We start from the raw sequence: 22697 nt of genomic DNA on the forward strand, positions 1-22697 counted from the left end.
TATTCACCACTTGAATAGTACAGAGCGAGCCCTCAACTACACAGTGTTTGTGCATTGGCTTCCCAGGTGGACTCTACTCATTTGTTCAGGAGACAGTTTCTGCTCTTGATCTTTTGAGCTACTTAAGTGAGATGGTATTTGTATGTGTGTGTGCAATCTAGGGTACGCTGGCTTTGGATTGTGTGCCAATCGCGGACCATTCAAAAAGATGTGAAGCTCAAGTGAGCTCTGTGCATGGTGAAAGTGGATGCATGTTGATACAGTCTTTGATTATACTTGGTTTCAGTCTCCATTTCTTTCAGTAGTCATCTATTGGCATCCATATCACTAATCAGGGTCTCTACAATCTTTTAGAAGTCACGGTTCTTTGAGGCCAAGCAAATATAATTGGTGTGCATGGACTGACTGGGGATGGTGTTTGATAGGTCATTGGTGAATAAATTAAATAAAGTTGGTGCCAGCACTGAGCCTTGTGGGAGTCTGGTGTTCTGGAATCTTCAGATGCTGAGGTTGTGGCCCAGAGCCAGTTGAAAATGTCTGCCTTTGGGGCATCAGTTCAGTCGCCATGACAATGCATCTAGGCAAAGCTCTTGATATCTTGTATGGCAGACTGGTCTGCCAGATAGTGTCATAGGCTGCTCTAAGGTAAAAAAAGACAGCTCCAGTTTTCTTCTTCTCTTGAAATCTATTCTCGATGTATGTAGTAACCACTAGCACTTGATCACAGGTGTTTCAATCTGGTCGAAAACCTGCCTGATCATCACTCAGAAGTTGTTCTGTCATGGGTTTGAGTCTCTATAAGGTCATCCACTCCAGGAGTTTGTAGCTACAACTCAGGAGGGATATTGACTGATAGCTGGCTGCTAACAAATAGTCTTTACCTGGCTTTGGTAAAGCTATCACCAGGCCTTGAGTATCATATTCTCCTGTATGGCGCAGGACATGAAGATATTCAACCGGTGTTGCCTTTTCTTCCCATTTTCTTGTAGTAGTTCAGGTGGCACTTAGTCAAAGCTGCAGACTTTCCCTGTTTTCATTGATTTCAGTGCTTTTTGTACTTCTTCCATAGAGAATGGTTGGAAGTTTTCATCGTGATCAAGCTGCTTGTATTGTTGCCACTGGTTTTTGACTGACACCTCAAAAAATTAACTTTATCTGCATTAGCGATGTTGGTCACATGTGTTGGTCACTGTTTGGGGAGCCCTTCCATTGCCATGTATCTGGTGGGTTTTATAGTGCTCTGAACTTCCTGACGAGTATCCGTGCTTTCTTGGTAGGTCATGACATGTCCATTTCTAAAAGTGCTTTTTCCAAACATGTTCTTTGAGCTGCATTCAGGCTCTCTAGGAGGTGATTGGCTAGATCACTGGATTTTTCCTACAGTTTAAGGAGATCCACACATTTTTCATCCAGACATGGTATATACATTTTTGGCAGCTATGTGGGGTGGACTTGGACTTAAAGATTGCTTTGGTAAACCTTAAGCATGCTCAATCTATTGAAATGTTATAAAATCATAGAATCATAGAATATTAGGGTTGGAAGAGACCTCAGGAGGTCATCTAGTCCAATCCCCTGCTCAGAGCAGGACCAAAACCAATTAAATAACCCCAGCCAAGGCTTTGTCAAGCCAGGCCTTAAATACCTCTAAGGATGCAGATTCCACCACCTTCTTAGGTAACCCATTCCAGTGCTTTACCACCCTCCTAGTGAAATAGTTTTCCTAATATCCAACCTAGACCTCCCCCACTGCAACTTGAAACCATTGCACCTTGTTCTGTCATCTGCCACCACTGAGAACAGCCGAGCTCCATCCTCTTTGGAACCCCCCTTCAGATAGTTGAAGGCTGCTATCAAATCCACTCTCACTCTTCTCTTCTGCAGACTAAATAAGCCCAGTTCCCTCAGCTTCTCCTTGTAAGTCATGTGCCCCAGGCCCCTAATCATTTTCCTTGCCCTCCGCTGGACTCTCTCTGATTTGTCCACATCCCTTCTGTTGTGGGGGGCCCAAAACTGGACGTAATACTGCAGATGTGGCTTCACCAGTGTCAAATAGAGGGGAATAATCACGTCCCTTGATCTGATGGCAATGTTCCTACTATTACAGAACAATATGCCATTGGCCTTCTTGGCAACGAGGGCACACAGTTGACTCATATCCAGCTTCTCGTCCACTGTAATCCCCACATCATTTTCTGCAGAACTGCTGCTTAGCCAGTCGGTCCCCAACCTATAGCGGTGCATGGAATTCTTTCTTCCTAAGTGCAAGACTCTGTACTTGTCCTTGTTGAACCTCATCAGATTTGTTTTGCCCCAATCCTCCAATTTGTCTAGGTCACTCCGGACCCTATCCCTACCTTCCAGCATATCTACCTCTCCGCCCATCTTACTGTTATTTGCGAACTTGCTGAGGGTGCAATTAATCCCATCATCCAGGTCATTAATAAAGATGTTGAACAAAACAGGCCCCAGGACTGACCCCTGGGCACTCCGCTTGATACTGGCTGCGAACTTGACATTGAGCCATTGATCATTACCCATTGAGCCAGACAATCTAGCCAGCTTACTATCTACCTTATAGTCCATTCATCCAGCCTATACTTTTTTAACTTGCTGGCAAGAATACTGTGGGACACCGTATCAAAAGCTTTGCTAAAGTCAAGATATGTCACATCCACCACTTTCGCCATATCCAAAGAGCCAGTTGTCTCATCATAGAAGGCAATCAGGTTGGTCAGGCATGACTTTCCCTTGGTGAATCCATGTTGACTGTTCCTGATCACCTTCCTGTCCTCCAAGTACTTCAAAATGGATTCCTTGAGTACCTGCTCAATGATTTTGCCAGGGACTGAAATTAAGCTGACTGGTCTGTAGTTCCCTGGGTTCTCTTTCTTCCCTTTTTTAAATATGGGCACTATATTTGCCTTTTTCCAATCATATGGGACCTCCCCCGATTGCCACTAATTTGCAAAGATAATGGCCAATGCCTTTGCAATCACATCAGCCAACTTTCTCAGCACCCTTGAATGCATTAGATCTGGACCCATGGACTTGTGCATGTCCAGCTTTTCTAAATAGTCCTTAATCTGTTCTTTCACCACTGAGGGCTGCACACCTCCTCCCCATACTGTGTTGCCCAGGACAGCAGTGTGGGAGCTGACCTTATCTGTGAAGACCAAGGCAAAAAAAGCATTGAGTACTTCAGCTTTTTCCACATCCTCTGTCACTAGGTTGCCACCCCCATTCATAAAGGGTCCCATACTTTCCCTGACCTTTTTCTTGTTGCTAACATACCTGTAGAAATCCTTCTTATTACCCTTCACATCCCTTGCTAGCTGCAACTCCAGTTATGTTTTGGCCTTCCTGATTACACCCCTGCATGCTTGAGCAATATTTTTGTACTCCTCCCTAATCATCTGACCAAGTTTCCACTTCTTGTAAGTTTCCTTTTTGAGTTTAAGATCACCGAAGATTTTGGTGAGATGCGAGATACAGACTGTATATTGGTCAATAAGATTAGTCTGACTTTCTGTAGTTCCAACAAAGCCCTGTACTAGTGGTCGCTATATGTCTGGTAACCCCTATTTGGGTGAGAATGAGGCAATGCTGGTTGTAGGGGAAATTTCCAAAGACCCTCAGATGGCTGGTTGGGAGAGGTGTCCAGCAGAAGTGATCCAATTATGATCAGAAGAGTAGCTCTCATTCCAGTGGGCAGAGTGAAAATTTGCTGGTTGCTTACAGTCATGAAGAAAGTGTAGGTCATTGAGAGAAGCCTAGTTTGCAAAGTCCATCCTATTCTGATCAGATTTTCTATAGCCTCAGATTGTATGGGGGTTATTAAAGTCTCCAGAGTAGATGGCAGGATGCTTGAGTGGTGGTAGAGTAGGAGCAATCCATAATTTATTAGGGGTCTTGTAGACACTAGCCACTTTAAACTGACTGATCCTTATGATGTCACCTTGGTCAGATGTAAATGATAAACTTTCTACATTAGCTAAGTTAGATCTTAGGTAAGTGGCTCAGCCATATTTTTCATACAGGATGTAGTTTGAGATCGAAACCAGAGATTATGAGGCTACTGCCAATAAGTGAGTTAACATGGGTTTCCTGAAGGCAGATGACATCAATGTAGTGTCAGGAGGCAAGTGTTTTCAAGAATAAAGTGCTTTGTGGTTGATAGGCTCTTGACATTCAACTTGAGGGAAGGACTTTTATAGCATTTCCTTGACCTTGTTTAGGCCAATAGTAACTGAGATGCAATAGATTTGGTTCACTAGTAGCAGCTTTAGTTTCTCCAAATGATAATTCAGGCTACACAACGAGAACATAACTGCATTGTATCCCGATGGCGAAGCCACCAAATCAGTCTGCTCCCACCTATACCACTCTCAACATCCTCTTATATTTCCTTGTAACCTTCATTATTCTTTTCTCTTCATTTCTCTTCTTCTTCATTCCCCAGATCATTTTGCTCCCTAGAAGAAACTCTCCCTCCAATACATGATGCAACTATTGTAAGAATCCTAACAAGATAAGCAGTTGAGAGAATCTGAATGTTGTCCCTCGTTTTCTTTTGCTAACCTTTTGCTAACCTTGCTCTGGAAATCAGAAAACTAAGAGGATGTGGAGTCACCTGCAACCATTGCACATTGGATTCTCTTTATACAGTAATACCTCACACTTATACATCCCAATCCTATACAGAGGTAAGCACATGTTTGATTATGAAAAGTCTTATTTACTTCAATGGGACTAAAGTTAAGAACATGTATAACTCTTTGTATGATTGGAACTCTAACTGTTGATCTTTCTATGTGTCTAGCTAATCTGAGTGCCTTCCACATATAGTCAATATCAATAGCAAAGTCCCTACTGGACTTCCTGGAATTTGACACTTCTCCCTTTATGAGGTAAAAATTCTGCTTAGGGTAGGGTTTTGTGGGTGTGGGAGTGGTTATGGAAATAAAAGGGGTGTTCAAGTTGTGACATGTATAGTGGAAAGGTTTCTCAAAGTGAATGCTCTTGCATTGTTTCCTAAACCTGGTCAGATTTTGGATCGGCCTGATCTCCTCCAGAAGATTGTTCCATCGCCAGATCCCCTTGACAGAGAGTGCTTTGTCCCCAGGTCTCACAAGTGATCTGGGCTTTGGGATCTGTACTGTCCCAGGAGAGCACAGCTGTCACAAGGTTTATAGGTCAAAATTCAGTCTCATGTAGCTGGGACTTGACTCATTAATTGCTATGAAAATTAGAACCAAGGCCTTAAACTGGCATCAAGAGCTGCCTGGGAACTAGTGGAGGGATTGATGTGGTCGTGGAAGCCTGAGCCATCGAGCAGGCAGGCAGCCACATTCTGTACAGCTGGGGCCCATGCATCATCTTCACATTCAGCTTCAGATACAAGGAGTTACAGTGATCCACCTGGAGGTGGCAAACACATCCATCACCCTAGCTAGGTCCCTGTCCAGCAGGAAGAGACAAAGTCCCCTGGCATGATGGAGGTGAAAGGAGACATTTTTGGAAGCTGCTGCTTCTGCAGATGGTCATCCAAGCTTAGCAGGGAGTCAAACAGCACCCTGAGGCTTCTCCCCGCTCTGACGACAAGGAGCTGGGAACCTTTGATGTCAGGTGTGGACAGTGTCTTCACCAGTCTGAAGTATTTCCCCTTTCTGACCAGCATCACATTGGTCTTGCCTGGGTTCAGTTTGAGCCATCTGTTCTTCATCCAAGCGCTGATTTCTTCTAGGCATTCTGACATTTTAGTAGAGACAGTGGTTGTGTTAATTGAAAATGAGATATATAGCTGAGTGTCAGCCTCTTGGCAGCTAAGCCCTTGGCATCTCACTATCTCTCCTAGTGGTCTCATGTCAATATTGAAGAGAAGTGGAGATAGTCTGGATCCATACAGGACCCCACAGGTGGGGGCCTTAGGAGATAAGGAGCAGATAATCATCACCACTCTGAGTTCTGCTGGAGAAGAACGATTGGAGCTGCTGTAATGCTGGGCCATCCACTCTTGCTATATCCCGTAGGTGGGTTAGCATTACTTTGTGGCCCACTGTGTCAAAGGCTGTGAGCGGTCCAGCTGTATGAGCATGGAGATCTTATCTATGTCCATGGCCATGAGGAGGCCATCTTTTAGTGTTACAAGAGCCATCTTTGTGTGGGGCCCTGCTCTGGACTTGATTGTGAGGCATCTAGAATGTTGGCTGATGTCACATGTAGTTGGAGCTTAGTGGTTACTATTTTCTCAATTATTTTTCCAGGAATGGGAGGTTGGAAATGGGATGGTAGTTGGAGAAATCTTCAAGGTCATGTGGTGGCTTCTTGAGGGCTGAGAAAACCATTGCATTTTTCAAGGAGTTTGGTAAATGTGTTTCTCTGAAGGAGTCATTGACTATTTCCATTAGTAGTGGGCATGGTAGTTCTTCGCTGGCTTTTACCAGGGGCATGGATCCATTTCAAAGGTTCTGGCTGTAATATTTTTCAAGGCTTCTTGAGTTCTGACACAAGTGATGGAGTCAAACTCAGTGAAGGATGGTGGGGCATGTAATACAGGCCTCTGCACCTGACAAAGAACCCTGCTCCATGTTTCTATCCTTTCTTCATTTAGTAGCCATTTGGCATTTGACTGAAGGATTGCACTAGATTCCCTGCAGAAACCATCAACAGTGTAGATGGTGAGGCACAGTTTAGATGTGTAGAGTAAAGATATGCCAGCACCTTAGGGTAACTATATGGCTCTCTACACACCCAAACTGTGCCTCCTATGTCTACACTGCTATATTTAGCACTGTAGTATCCTGTTACTACCACCAGGAAAGACTCCAACAGCTGGAGCCGGTAGTTCCCTGCAACAAGAGCCTTTTCCTGCTGCCTCCCCGTCAGAGCCTTTCACACCACATGTAGCTATACATACCCTACATGCCAGTGCAGCCAAGGTCTGAGAGAGAGCACCTATAGGCATGATAACTAGATAGTTCAGTGGTTAGGACACTAGCCTAGGAGTTGGGAAATCCTTGTTCAATTTCCTGTTTTGTGACAAACTTTCTGTGTGACCTTGGGCAAGTCATTTAGCCTCAATCTGCCTCAGCTCTCCAGCTGTTAAAAGGGGATAGCAATTCCCTACCACCCAGAGGTGTTCTGAGGATAAATACATTACAGATTGTCAGGGGCTATAGTGATGGGGGTTGTCATAAACAGATAGTTAAGGGTTAATGCCTCTTTTACCTGTAAAGGGTTAAGAAGTTCACCTAGCCTAGCTGACACCTGACCAGAGGAACCAATGGGAGGACAAGATGGTTCAAAAGGAAGGAGGGACGTTCCCTTTGTCTGGGTCAGTTTTCACTTTGACCAGAGTGGGAAAGCTCCAGAATTCAGCCTCTTATTAAGTAGTGAGTATTAGTGAAGGAAATAAATAGGTTTATGTTTATTTCTTTGTAACCTGTCTTGTGCAATTAGAGGAATAGTCAAATTGGGTATTTGGGTATTTTTTTGTGTAAATAAGTTTTTGCCCAGGGGAACATCCTCTGTGTTTGAATCTGTGTCTGTGAGAGTAGCTGGTATGCTAATCTCTCCCAGAGGGTTTTCTTTTACCTTTCTTTTCTTTAATTAAAAGCCTTTTTCTTAATACCTGATTGATTTTTCCTTGTTTTTAGATCCAAGAGGGTTGGATCTGGATCCACCAGGAGTTGGTGGGAGAAAGGAGGAGGGATGGTTAATTTCTCCTTGTTTTAAGATCCAAGGGGTTTGGATCTGTGTTCACCAGGAAATTGGTGAAGTCTCTCAAGGCTACCCAGGGAAGGAAAGTAGTGCTTGCGAGTGGTGGCAACCAGACCAGATCTAAGCTGGTAATTGAGCTTAGAGCTTCTCATGCAAGTCCCCCACATCTGTACCCTAAAGTTCAGAGTGGGGAAGGAACCTTGACAGGGGTCATGTAGACAACTGACAATATTTCATGACTTTTTGCAAATGTAAAAAAACCTTTTTCCCCACTAAACTTCTATCAAAAAAAATTGTTAAAATTTCAAATGTTGAAAAATGTCAGCCTGCAGCCACAGAATTGTTATTTTTTAATTTACAACTTCACTAATATGGGTTTTCACCAATATCTGGTTTGGCGCTTCCAGGACAGCCCCTAGAGGGAGTTCAGAATCCTACTCCCAGAACCTGGCAACAACTGAAGGTAATGTCAATGATTCTTTTGTTCGGCAAATAAAGGAAGTAGCCCACAAGGGACCCATGTTGGCTAATGCTTTAGAAGGGCCTGTGGGAATTGTGGGAATATCAGTGCTTGCCAAAGGGAAAATGGACCTTACCAATGAGGTAAAAGAAATGCAATTATCAAGCTTCTAAGAAGTTATTACAAACCGTGGGCTGGATCTTGGGAGATGTTGGGTGCCCTCAATTCCCATTGACATTGGAGGGATTATACAGAACTCAGCACCTGACAGGACTGGACCCAAAGAAAAATTATAGATCAAACATGGGGGCTGTAGTTAGGCTACTAAAACAATAGCTAAGTCCCTACATATAAATTTTGGCCTGATTTTCAGAAGTGCTGAGTACTTGCACTTCTCATCAATTTTAGTGGGAGCTACTGGGTGCTCATGACTTTGAAAATCAGGCCCTTTTTCTGTAGCTGCCTAAGCATGGACTTAATAGCATAAATTTAGGCACCTAAAGGTTGTGATTTTCAAATGAGTGTAAAGAAGTTAGGTGCCCAACTCCCCCTGGGCTCATTGAAAATCTGTAGTTAGACTGTGGAACTCATTGCCACAGGATGTCATTGAGACCAAGGACTGAATATGATTCAACATGAGATTGGATAACAAGATTACTCAGAATTATCCTAATTAATGTGGTTGGAAGGCAGAGAATTGAAAGGGATATAAAACCCTTTAGGTTTTAAGCCAATCTCTAACTATTAGAGGTCAGAATGAGTCTTAATGGGGGGGGGCAGATTATACCACATCTACCTACTGTGAGGTTCTTATCTCATCTGAAGCTGTTGGTGCTGACTACTGTCAGGGACAGGATGCTAGACTGGATGGACCTTGAGTCTGATCCAGTCTGGCAATTCCTATCTTCTTATGTTCTTAAAATCTCAACCTTAAACTGCCTTAGTCTATATTCAGTTGTTTTAATAACGCATGATTAGCTGTGCTGTGACTGCCAATTATACATTATGATTATTTATTATTATGATGCTCTGTGTTTAATGAGTTCAGGGAAAAGGGAGGGGTGCAGCTGTGTGATCAGAGTGGTTCATGGAGCCTGAAAGACGCTTAAGAAATTCCAAGAAGTGCTATGCGCTAATAACCACACAGTTTGGGACGATCCAAATTCAGGATGGCCTATATCCACTTTATAATGTAGCTTTGAGAAATGAAGTACTGACTAAACAATCCAAAGAACCCTTCTCTTTAAGAAGTAAGGGTGCCTTTCTTTGGCCTTCCCTTTAAGAAGTAAGAATTTCAGATGTTATTCATTGAGTAGTCTTGACTCCGGATAGCAGTCCTACTGAAGTCAATGGTACTACATGTGGGTAGGGTTACCATATTTCAGGTTACTAAAAAGAGGATACTGCAGTGTGGAGGGGAGACTTGAGGGGGTATTTGGGGTGTGCTGGAAGGGGGTGTGTAGTGGGAGGGGTATTTGAGGAGTGCTAGACAGGGTACTTGCAGCAGGGCACTCACTGGAGGAGGGAGGCAGTATCACTTCCTGTCATGGTGGCAGGGTGGCTGGTGCAAGCCCAGGACACAGTGACAGCTGTCAGTCAGCACCTCCCTGCGGGACTCCCTCCCTGGGGCTCACAGTGGGGGTCTGGGTGGGCAGGATCCAGCCACTGTGTCTGCAGGGGACTAGACCAATCAGCTACAGATGCAGGGAGGGACCAAACAGGAAGCGGACCAATCGGGGCTCTTTCTGAGATGCAATGACGGCTCTGCAAAAATCCAGGAAGTTGCCTCTTGTTTGAAAATTCCACCCGGACAGAAGGCGGAGGTCAAAAAAGAGGCAATGTCTAGGAAAACCCAGACGAACGGTAACCCTGCATGTGGGCTGTGATCCAAAGCCCATTGAAGTCAATGGGAGTCCTTCTCAGTTTTCAGAGGGCTTTGAATCACGCCTTAAGGTATGCAAGGATTGTTCCTGTGTGTAAAGATTTGTAGGATCATGCCCCAATTTTGTCCTGACAGATAAATTCACTTTCAAGCAACATTGGGAGAGAAAAGATGTTATCTGATTAATCTCAGGAGCATACAGTGCTAGTAAAACATCATTTTGAAAACGCCAGATGGATGATGGAAACATCTTAACAATACCCACCATTTAAATGTTTAATGTGCAGTGTGCTCAGCCAACCAAGCTATCTGATTGTTGGTATATACCTAAATGCTTCAAGGTGGAAATTCACCCTTGGGCAGAGGACCTGTACTAGACCCTTGCGCTGGCCTTCTACATGAGGATGAATTTTATCCTAAAAGATGAGATGGGTGGACAGGTGTGCAAATATTGCAAAATCAGAATTTGTAAGCATGCATTGGAATTCTCAGTGGCTGTTTGGTTCGGCCTTGTTCATGCTCATTTTCATTTGCTATTTTCCAGTGTTCATGCAACTATGTTTTGACAACACACTTGTTTGGGGAATGTCTGTTCTTTGCCACGTAAGAGTATTAATACATATAATGGCTGCTAAATTTAACAACCGGATCGCGCGAACCGGTGCGAACTGGCTCAAGCTCACCACTATATATGGGTATACATGTACAAACAAGAGCATGTGCTAGTCATTATTATTCTGTCTAATCTACACGACTCTTACCACCACGGTATCTAAGTACCTTCTTTTGTTTAAAAAGACACAGGTATCCAGTCAGGGAACAGAAAGCAACACCATGTGACGTAGACAACCAGTCATGCAACCTGAAAAATTAACAGTGAGCTGCCTAAGTGAATAGTTTGCAAATACTTCATAACTTGGTTTGTTAAAACAAAATTTTCATCAAAAACGCTGAGCAGTGAGTACATATGAACAAATAAGGGCTTGGCTACCCTGGAGAGTTGCAGTGCTGGTGGTGGCTTTACAGTGCTGCAGCTCACTCACCGTCCACACTTGCAAGGCACATACAGTGCTGTATCTCCCTGGCTACAGTGCTGGCTGTACTCCATGTCTGCCTGGGGAATAACGACTGCAGCGCTGGTGCTGCAGCGCTGGAGTGCCAGTGTAAACAGTGATTAATCTTACTACGCTGTAACTGACCTCCAGAATTTTCCCATAATGCTTTTAACTAAAGAACTCTTTGTTTTGTTATGATGCCTCTCTTTGTTTTGTTGTGAACTCGGGGCTCCCCGGAGCTGCTTATCTAAAAAACAAACAGAGCTACTGTTTGCTGTGAATGAGGCAGGCAGGGGGATGAATGTCCACAACTAGTGTTTGCTTGAGGAGAGAAACATCATGGCAGGGGGGAGGGGAAGGGAGTCCCTCGGAGCAGCTGCTTATCTGGTCTGAAGGCTATTTGCATTTAAGAGTGTAGGGGAAGTGGTCGGAATTTGAAAGGCAGGGAGCTGACACAGTGTCAGCTCCAAAAATCCACTCTCTCTCTCTCTCTCCCCCACACTCCCTGTCACACTCCACCCCACCCACCTCTTTTGAAAAGCACGTTGCAGCCACTTGAACGCTGGGATAGCTGCCCATAATGCACCACTCCCAACACCGCTGCAAATGCTGCAAATGTGGCCACACTGCAGCACTGGTAGCTGTCAGTGTGGCCATACTCCAGCGCTTTCCCTACACAGCTGTACGAAGACAGCTTTAACTCCCAGCGCTGCACACCTGCAAGTGTAGCCAAACCCTAAGAGTCTGTTCACAAACTATTTGTGATCACAAAAAAGGGCTAAATTTCTCTGATAAATTATTTGTTGAAAAAAGTCAATCTCCAGCTATGGAAGAATATTTTATAGGGTTATAAATTCAGGGAGGCTAGAACAAGAAAAACAGCATAGACACTGCATACCGCAAAATTACAGCATCATAGACAAAATACCAAGGTGATCAAGTTTAATTTCACTTGGCATGTGCTTAGTAACTGCAACTTTTACTTAGCACATTAGTGTTGCCACTCACTGCCATTCATGGTGATGTTCTCCCACTGACATTTTGACAGGTTGGTGGTGGGGATAACTTGTGGTTTGAGATAGTGGTTCTGAGATGATTTCCAGATTTAGGACACTGAATGAGGAGATTCTACATTTTGATAATTGGGCAAACTCCTCCAGAAGGCACACTTCTTTCATAGTTCTAATGTTCATCCATCAATGACATTAGTAATATTATATCTATAAAAATATTTGAGCTGCTTTGAGATTGGACCTTCCAGTCCTTGGATATGAGAAATATTATAGACCTGAATTGAGTTGTCATTAGAGTTGGGTGAAGAGGACACAGCAAAGAATGGATTAAATTAATTTAGCCTTTTTTTCTGCTTGTCAATCAATCATTGGTTGATTTGCAATTTACTTGTTATTTCAATCTCATTTTTAAATCTGTGAATTGATCATGAATATTCCAGATTTGAGCTCCGTTGCAATTGGTTGGCTAAGTCACATAGCATTATTTCTTCCTGGATACTACAGTGCAAATAAGTGCTGGGCACATAAACACCACCCTATACCAGAAACCTACTGACCGCTGTGCTTACCTACATGCTTCCAGCTTCCATCCAGGACACATCACAGGATTCACTGTCTACAGCCAAGCCCTAAAATACAACCACATTTGTGCCAATCCCTCAGACAGAGACAAACACTTACAAGATATTTATCAAGCATTCTTAAAATTACAGTACCCCCCTGGGAAAGTGAGGAAACAGATTGACAGAGCGGGACGAGTACCAAGAAGTCACTTACTACAGGACAGGCCCAACAAGGAAAATAACAGAACACCACTGGCCATTACGTATAGCCCCAGGTAAAACCTCTACAGCACATCATCAACTATCTACAACCTATCCTGGAAAACGATCTCTCACTCTCACAGACCTTGGGAGGTAGGTCAGTCCTTGCTTACAGACAGCCCCCCAACCTGAAGCAAATACCCACCAGTAACACACCACACCACAGAAACACTAACACAGGAACCAATCCCTGTAACAAACCCTGTTGCCTACTCTGTCCCCGTATCTACTCTAGCAACACCATCACAGGACCCAACCACATGAGCCACACCAACAGAGGCTCATTCACCTGCACATCTACTAGTGTGATATATGCCATCATGTGCCAGCCATGCCCCTCTGCCATGTACATTGGCCAAACTGGATAGTCTCTACATAAAAGAATAAATGGACACAAATCAGACATCAGGAATGGTAACATACAAAAGCTAGTAGGAGAACACTTCACTCTCCCTGGACATCCTATAACAGATTTAAAAGTAGCCATCCTTCAACCAAAAAAAACCTTCAAAACAGACTTCAAAGAGAAACTGCGGAGCTACAATTCATTTGCAAATTTAACACCATTAATTTGGGCTTGAATAGGAACTGAGAGTGGCTGGCTCACTACAAAAGCAATTTTCCCTCTCTTGGTATTGTCCACTCCCAATAACTGATGAGAAGGTGTCCACATCCACCCTGATTGAATTGGCCTTGTCAACACTAGTTCTCCACTTGTAAAGTAACTCCTTTCTCTTCATGTGTCAGTATATTCATGCTTGCATCTGTAATTTTCACTCCATGCATCTGAAGAAGTGGTTTTTTTACCCACGAAAGCTTATGTCTAAATAAATCTGTTAGTCTTTAAGGTGCCACCGACTCCTCGTTGTTTTTATAGCATTATTTCTGTTCTCTGACTGGATGAACACACTAGCTCTTCTGGTGTGAATACTTATTCACATTTCAAATACATTATCCTGGACTACTCATGCACAGAGTAAAATTTGCTTCCTGCAGACATTTGTACTGAAAAACTTGATCACTTGGTTGTTTGCCGAAAGCAGACATAAAAGGAGTGCTGAAGCAAAAAACATTTAAAAACTAAAGAGAAGGTCCTTAGCTTTCCTGAGCCTGCCATGAGAAATGTCAATAAGAACCAGCTATACCATTGCTTCTTCTGACGGAGACACCTTTCTGCTATCCTCAAATTCATATAGGTGCCACTGAACAGCAACAGCTATTCTGAAATGGGTCAGGATTGAACAAGTAGTCTAGAAGCAAGAGTTCCTGAAAGCCCATGCCCAATTCCTGGAGCCATCCTGTCCTCTGAACTTTTAGAAATTTAAGGGATGAATGAACACATCAAATACCAAGACATTTTGCAACAGCAGCAACTGGAGGGGAAAAAAAACCATGCAGCTACAATCATTGAGCATGGACAGCTCCATGGTTTGTAGCTTCGAGACAAAGTCAGCCGCAACCGTCAGAATCTGTTTCAAGTCCGACCTTCTGCTTTTATCTATTTTTTAAACCCCACACAAGGTATACAAGGCAAATGTTTCTGTTACAGTCAGAGGCGCCTAAATAATGGATGAAGAACAGAGGCTAAAAAGAAAAAGAAAAAGCTAGAGGGGAAAAAAAGAAATAAAAGAACTCTCCAAAATCAGAAAAAGCTGAACAGCTGCCACCAGTGAGAGCATATCATGATGCTGCTCCCACGCCAAGACACACACTGAGTCACTTAGCTGCCATCCCTGACATCATTTAGCAGCAGCAAGTGTCAAAATTAAGCAGCATATGTTTTGCATTTCATAAACTGGGATCAGCATTCTGGGAAAGATGCAGGCTCCCTTCACAGAAAGGGGACGGGATATTTTGAGAGGGACATTGAAAGGGGAAGATCCCTGTATTGGCTGTGGTTGTTCCATATTCCTCTGGTGAAACTCAGAATGTCCCAAAATATCTTCAGGGCTGATGCAATAGTTGCACCTGTGATGTTGCTTCATGACACAGTGACATTTACAGGGACATGTTTGCCTTCACTGAAGCCCAGGCAGGTGGTTTCCTCCTGTTTCAGTCCAGATCGAAGATGGGAGCCATTATTTTGCAATGGCTTGGAGATGCTTTTTTATCCAAATAGATCCTATGGGCTTTACTTCCCTCTGGGCTGGGTCATAGAGAAGGCAGCAGCCTCCTCAGCGGGCGGCGGCTTGGCTTCCCCAGCCATCTCTGCTGTTGGCGAGTCGCCTGGAGTGTAGTCCGGGTCTTCAGGCTCTACCACCAGGAGTGTCACAGGAACCAGCAGTCTACATCCTTCCTCCTCTCTTGCTCACCCCGACTGAGCTGGGCTGCCTCCTTTTATCTGGCTTCTCCACCTGGAGCATGTGCAGCACGGGAAAGGGGGCATGGCTGTCTGCGCCCACAATGATTGGCCTGCCCGCGGTGGCCCAGTGCAGGGTTGGTACACCCCATCACACACCCTCACCTTCAATTCCAGACCAGATGGTGGTCCACCCCATCCTCTTTCCCCCCACCCAGGAAAAGAAGTCCGCATTTACGTGGGCTCAGCCTGGGTGGTGAAGTACCTCAATTCATAGGGTTGTAGGGCAAAGTACCATCTCATAATCCTGGCATTAGTGTCTTTCATAGGATGGAACCATCGGAGGGGTGTGTGATTTGTGATAGGTTGGAAGTGGTACCCCAGCAGGTAGTACTGTTTGGCTTCAACAGCCCATTTCACAGCCAGTGCCTCTTTTTCTGTTGTGGATTACCTTGTCTCGAGGGAATAACTTTCTACTCAGAGCACCAGGTGCTCCTCCTCCTCATGCTCTTGTGACAGGACCGTTCCAAGGCCTACCTCTGAAGCATCGGTCTGGAGTAGTGGATAGTTCTCTGAAATCATCCACTCAATGTGCAGCAGCAGTCAAAAAAGCGAACAGAATGTTGGGAATCATCAAGAAAGGGATAGAGAATAAGACAGAAAATATATTGCCTCTATATAAATCCATGGTATGCCCACATCTTGAATACTGCGTGCAGATGTGGTCGCCCTATCTCAAAAAAGATATATTGGAATTCGAAAAGGTTCAGAAAAGGGCAACAAAAATTATTAGAGGTATAGAACGGCTTCCGTATGAGGAGAGATTAATAAGACTGGGACTTTTCAGCTTGGAAAAGAGGCGACTAAGGGGGGGATATGATAGAGGTCTATAAAATCGAGTGAGTGTTATAGAGAAAGTAAATAAGTGATAATTACTCCTTCTCATAATACAAGAACAAGGGGGCACCAAATGAAATTAATAGGTAGCAGGTTTAAAACAACCACAAGAAAGTATTTGTTCATACACCACACTGTCAACCTCTGGAACTCCTTGCCAGAGGGTGTTGCGAAGGCCAATACTATAAGAGGGTTCAAAAGGGAGCTAGATAGATTCATGGAAGATAGGTCCATCAACGGGTATTAGCCAGGATGGGCAGGAATGGTGTCCCTAACCTCTGTTTTCCAGAAACTGGGATTCGGTGACAGGGCATGGATCACATGGTGATAACCTGTCTGTTCATTCCCTTTGGGGCACCTGCCATTGGCCACTGTCAGAGGACAGGATACTGGGCTTGATGGACCTTTGATCTGACCCAGTATGGCTGTTCTTATGTTCTTATGAGTATAAACCTTTTTGAAAAATTTGGGTGAAAAAGGACTGGCTCCTGATTTAACCACTCCTTCAAGGTCTGGGAAACATATTTGCAGGCCCTAGACCACTGTACTCTCTTGGGTTGGAAGCTTTTTGTCAGGTCTGTTAGCGGTGCTGCTAATGTGGCAAACTCTGGAACAAAGTGCCTGTAGTAGCCAGCCAGGCCCAGAAACTGTCAGTGGGTGTAGCTGCCCCTCCCTACCACGTATCCCAGCTATGTTACCTCCTTTTGCCCTAGGTGATACTTGGAGGGCTTGGCCATCAACCCAGCTTCTCCAAGGGCTTGCAGCATGGCGGTGAGGTGTCTAAGATGGTCCTTCCCAGCTGGTACTGTATATCACTATATTGTTGATATAGGTGGTCACATATTGCTCATGTGGCCGCAGTAGTTGGTCCATAAGCCTTTGAAAGGTCACAACAGTGCCAAGTTGCCTGGAGCTAGTTGCCATGTAGCCTGAATATAGCCTGGAGCTAGTTGCAGGGACTGTTTGACGGTGTGTTTGTTTGAAAAGTGTGAATTGGGAGCACTTTGTTCCAGGTGGGCCTTGAGTGGTTGATTGGAGGGAAGGCTTTGAGCTGGGCCAACTGCTTCAAGCCAGCAGCCTTATAAAAGGGCAGCCAGTTGCGAACTGAGTGAGTGGCAAACAGAGGACAGGCAAACAGAGGGAGTTTGCCTAGGGGGACTTCCCACAGAGTGTTTTTGCCTTTCAGGCTTCTTGGAGAAGTAAATACAACATCTGAGGACGCTTTTAGAAGGAAGACATGGATAGTGAGCTATCAGCTGTTGTGACCTGCACAGGATATGCCATGTTTGTCTTTCTGCCAGAGGATAGAAGTGACTTCGTCTGTACAAAGTGCAAACTGGTCTCCATATTGGAAGAGAAGGTTAAAGGACTAGGGATGCAAGTATCAATCTTGTGTTGCATCAGAGAAAATGAAGATTTTCTGGACAGAAGTCAGCGTTTGGTTCTGGAGGCACAACATGCCGAAGAATCAGAGAGGGCAGTGAAGAACGGGGAAGAAAATTGGCAGCATGTGACCTCCAGAAGAAGAATGTGAAGAACCCATGTACCCCCTATGCAGATAGAGGTAAGAAACCCTTTTCAGGCTCTCTGCACAGGTACTACAGCGGAGAATGATTTGGAAGAGCCCTCTGAGGGAAGGAATAAGAAGGAGACCTCATTGACTGGAAGATATGAGATGCATTGTCCTAGGGATGGGTGGTCCACGACCACCAGTCCCAAGAGGAGGAGATGGGTGAACTAGAGTGCCTTGTGATAAAGGAGGATATAGATATAATAGGCATCACAGAAACCTGTTGGACTGAGAGCAATCAATGGGACACAATCATTCCGGGGTACAAAATATATCGGAAGGACAGAACAGGCCGTGCAGGCGGAGGAGTGGCACTATATGTTAAAGAAAGTGTAGATTCAAATGAAGTAAAAATCTTAAGCGAATCCACAGGTTCCATAGAGTCTCTATGGATAGAAATTTCATGCTCTAGTAAAAATATAACAGTAGGGATCTATTATCGACCACCTGACCAGGACAGTAATAGTGATGATGAAATGCTAAGGGAAATTAGAGAGGCTATCAAAATTAAGAACCCAATAATAGTGGGGGATTTCAATTATCCCCATATTGACTGGGAACATTTCACTTCAGGACGAAATGCAGAGATAAAATTTCTCGATACTTTAAATGACTGCTTCATGGAGCAGCTGGTACGGGAACCCACAAGGGGAGAGGCGACTCTAGATTTAATCCTGAGTGGCGCGCAGGAGCTGGTCCAAGAGGTAACTATAGCAGGACCGCTTGGAAATAGTGACCATAATACAATAGCATTCAACATCCCTGTGGTGGGAAGAACATCTCAACTGCCCAACACTGTGGCCTTTAATTTCAAAAAGGGGCAACTAAACAAAAAAGAGGGTGTTAGTTAGACAAAAGTTAAAAGGTACAGAGACAAAAGAGAAAACCCAGAAAGTAGCGTGGGCCCTTTTTAAAGACACCATAATAGAGGCCCAACTTCAATGTATACCCCAAATTAAGAAAAACAGTAAAAGAACTAAAAAAGAGCCACCGTGGCTTAACAACCATGTAAAAGAAGCAGTGAGAGATAAAAAGACTTCCTTTAAACAGTGGAAGTCAAATCCCAGTGAGGCAAATAGAAAGGAGCACAAACACTGCCAACTTAAGTGCAAGAGTGTAATAAGAAAAGCCAAAGAGGAGTTTGAAGAACAGCTAGCCAAAAACTCCAAAGGTAATAACAAAATGTTTTTTAAGTACATCAGAAGCAGGAAGCCTGCTAAACAACCAGTGGGGCCCCTTGACAATGAAAATACAAAAGGAGCGCTTAAAGATGATAAAGTCATTGCGGAGAAACTAAATGGATTCTTTGCTTCAGTCTTCACGGCTGAGGATGTTAGGGAGATTCCCAAACCTGAGCTGGCTTTTGTAGGTGACAAATCTGAGGAACTGTCACAGATTGAAGTGTCACTAGAGGAGGTTTTGGAATTAATTGATAAACTCAACATTAACAAGTCACCGGGACCAGATGGCATTCACCCAAGAGTTCTGAAAGAACTCAAATGTGAAGTTGCGGAACTATTAACCAAGGTTTGTAACCTGTCCTTTAAATCGGCTTCGGTACCCAATGACTGGAAGTTAGCTAATGTAACGCCAATATTTAAAAAGGGCTCTAGGGGTGATCCTGGCAATTACAGACTGGTAAGTCTAACGTCGGTACCGGGCAAATTAGTTGAAACAATAGTAAAGAATAAAATTGTCAGACACATAGAAAAACATAAACTCTTGAGCAATAGTCAACATGGTTTCTGTAAAGGGAAATCATGTCTTACTAATCTATTAGAGTTCTTTGAAGGGGTCAACAAACGTGGACAAGGGGGATCCAGTGGACATAGTGTACTTAGATTTCCAGAAAGCCTTTGACAAGGTCCCTCACCAAAGGCTCTTACGTAAATTAAGCTGTCATGGGATAAAAGGAAAGGTCCTTTCATGGATTGAGAACTGGTTAAAGGACAGGGAACAAAGGGAGGAATTAATGGTAAATTCTCAGAATGGAGAGGGGTAACTAGTGGTGTTCCCCAAGGGTCAGTCCTAGGACCAATCCTATTCAATTTATTCATAAATGATCTGGAGAAAGGGGTAAACAGTGAGGTGGCAAAGTTTGCAGATGATACTAAACTACTAAAGATAGTTAAGACCAAAGCAGATTGTGAAGAACTTCAAAAAGATCTCACAAAACTAAGTGATTGGGCAACAAAATGGCAAATGAAATTTAATGTGGATAAATGTAAAGTAATGCACATTGGAAAAAATAACCCCAACTATACATACAACATGATGGGGGCTAATTTAGCTACAACGAGTCAGGAAAAAGATCTTGGAGTTATTGTGGATAGTTCTCTGAAGATGTCCACGCAGTGTGCAGAGACGGTCAAAAAAGCAAACAGGATGTTAGGAATCATTAAAAAGGGGATAGAGAATAAGACTGAGAATATATTATTGCCCTTATATAAATCCATGGTACGCTCACATCTCAAATACTGTGTACAGATGTGGTCTCCTCACCTCAAAAAAGATATTCTAGCACTAGAAAAGGTTCAGAAAAGAGCAACTAAAATGATTAGGGGTTTAGAGAGGGTCCCATATGAGGAAAGATTAAAGAGGCGAGGTCTCTTCAGTTTGGAAAAGAGGAGACTAAGGGGGGACATGATAGAGGTATATAAAATCATGAGTGATGTTGAGAAAGTGGATAAGGAAAAGTTATTTACTTATTCCCATAATACAAGAACTAGGGGTCACCAAATGAAATTAATAGGCAGCAGGTTTAAAACAAATAAAAGGAAGTTCTTCTTCACGCAGTGCACAGTCAACTTGTGGAACTCTTTACCTGAGGAGGTTGTGAAGGCTAGGACTATAACAATGTTTAAAAGGGGACTGGATAAATTCATGGTGGCTAAGTCCATAAATGGCTATTAGCCAGGATGGGTAAGAATGGTGTCCCTAGCCTCTGTTCGTCAGAGGATGGAGATGGATGGCAGGAGAGAGATCACTTGATCATTGCCTGTTAGGTTCACTCCCTCAGGGGCACCTGGCATTGGCCACTGTCGGTAGACAGATACTGGGCTAGATGGACCTTTGGTCTGACCCGGTACGGCCTTTCTTATGTTCTTATGTTCTTATGTGGTGGTGGTCGGGGAATCCCTCCTAAGGGGGACGGAGTCATCCCTCTGCCGACCAGACCAAGAGACTCGAAGTGTGCTGCTTGCCTGGAGCTAGAAATCAGGACATTACGGAGTGTCTGCCAAGATTGATCAAGCACTCGGACCTCTACCCCTTCCTACTTCTCCACATGGGCATCAGTGATACTACCAAGAATGACCTGACTGGGTCACTGCAGACTACATGGCTCTGGGAAGAAGGATAAAGGAGTTTGAGGCGCAAGTCATGTTCTCATCCATCCAACCTGTTGAAGGAAAAGGCCCAGTTAGGGATCGTCGAATTGTGGTGGTAAATGCATGGTTACGTAGATGGTGTCAGAGAGAGGGCTCTGGATTCCTTGACCATGGGATATTGTTCCGGGAAGAAGGATTGCTAGGAAGAGATGGGATTCACCTAACAAAAAGAGGGGAAAATATATTCACAGGCAGGCTTGCTGACCTAGTGAGGAGAGCTTTAAACTAGGTTCACTGGGGGACGGTGACCTAAGCACTGAAGTAAGTGGGGAGGAAACACAAGGAAGCTCTCCTGATTCATACTGAGAAAGCAAGGCAATTGGCTAGTTATCTTAGGTGCCTATACATGAACGTAAGAAGCCTGGGGAAAAAAGCAGGAAGAATTGGAAGTTCTTGCACAGTCAAAGAACTATGATGTGATTGGAATAACAGAGACTTGGTGGGGTAGCTCATGTGACTGGATCACTGTCATGGATGGGAATAAACTGTTCAGGAAGGACAGGCAGGGGACAAAAGGTGGAGGAGTTGCACTGTATGTAAGAGCGGTATGATTGCTCAGAGCTCCATTATGAAACTGGAAAAATGCCTGTTGAGAGCCTTGGGTTAAGTTTAGAAGCAAGAGCAACAAGGGTGATGTCATGGTGGGCATGTGCTATAGATCACCGGACCAGGAGGATGAGGTGACCAAGGCTTTCTTCGGACAATTAACTGAAGTTTCCAGAACACAAGTCCTGGTTTTAATGGGGAACCTCAATCACCCTCCCATCTTCTGGGAGAGCGATACAGCAGTGCACGGACAATCCTGGACATTTTTGGAGAGTGTTGGGGACAACTTCCTGGTGCAACTACTGGAGGAACCAAGCAGGGGCCCTGCTCCTCTTGACCTGCTGCTTACAAACAGGGAAGAATTGGTAAGGGAAGTAGAAGTGGGTGGGAAGCAGTGACCATGAGATGGTTGAGTTCGGGATCCTCACAAAAGGAAGAAGGGAGAGTAGCAAAATATGGACCCTGGACTTCAGAAAAGCAGACTTAGACTCTCTTAGGGAACTGATGGACAGGATCCCCTGGGAGGCTAATATGAGGGGGAAAGGAGTCCAGGAAAACTGGCTGTATTTTAAAGAAGCCTTATTGAGGGCGCAGGAACAAACCATCCCAACGTGCAGAAAGAATAGCAAATATGGCAGGCAACCAGCTTGGCCTAACAGTGAATTCTTCAGAGATCTTAAACACAAAAAGGAAACTTTTTACAAGAAGTGGAAACTTGATCAGATGATTAGGGAGGAGTACAAAAATATTGCTCAAACATGCAGGGGTGTAATCAGGAAGGCCAAAATATAGCTGGAGTTGCAGCTAGCAAAGGATGTGAAGGGTTACAAGAAGGGTTTCTACAGGTATGTTAGCAACAAGAAAAAGGTCAGGGAAAGTGTGGGACCCTTTGTGAATGGAGGAGGCAACCTAGTGACAGATGATGTGGAAAAAGCTGAAGTACTCAATGCTTTTTTTTGCCTTGGTCTTCACAGACAATGTCAGCTCCCACACTGCTGTCCTGGGCAACACAGTATGGGGAGGAGGTGAGCAGCCCTCAG

General features: G+C 44.1%; 1 long non-coding RNA gene across 1 annotated transcript in view; it reads left to right on the forward strand.

Annotated features, from left to right (window-relative positions):
* The first annotated feature begins 515 nt into the window (after positions 1-515).
* Positions 516-22697, forward strand: part of LOC120372549 — a 43100-nt gene continuing 20918 nt past the window's right edge. Inside the window, exons 1-2 of the long non-coding RNA XR_005585037.1 lie at positions 516-645; positions 4463-4706. This is a non-coding gene — a long non-coding RNA (uncharacterized LOC120372549). The remainder of the gene's footprint in view (positions 646-4462; positions 4707-22697) is intronic.

The sequence above is a fragment of the Mauremys reevesii genome, linkage group 9 (genome assembly GCF_016161935.1).
Source record: "Mauremys reevesii isolate NIE-2019 linkage group 9, ASM1616193v1, whole genome shotgun sequence".
Classification (NCBI taxonomy): domain Eukaryota; kingdom Metazoa; phylum Chordata; order Testudines; family Geoemydidae; genus Mauremys; species Mauremys reevesii.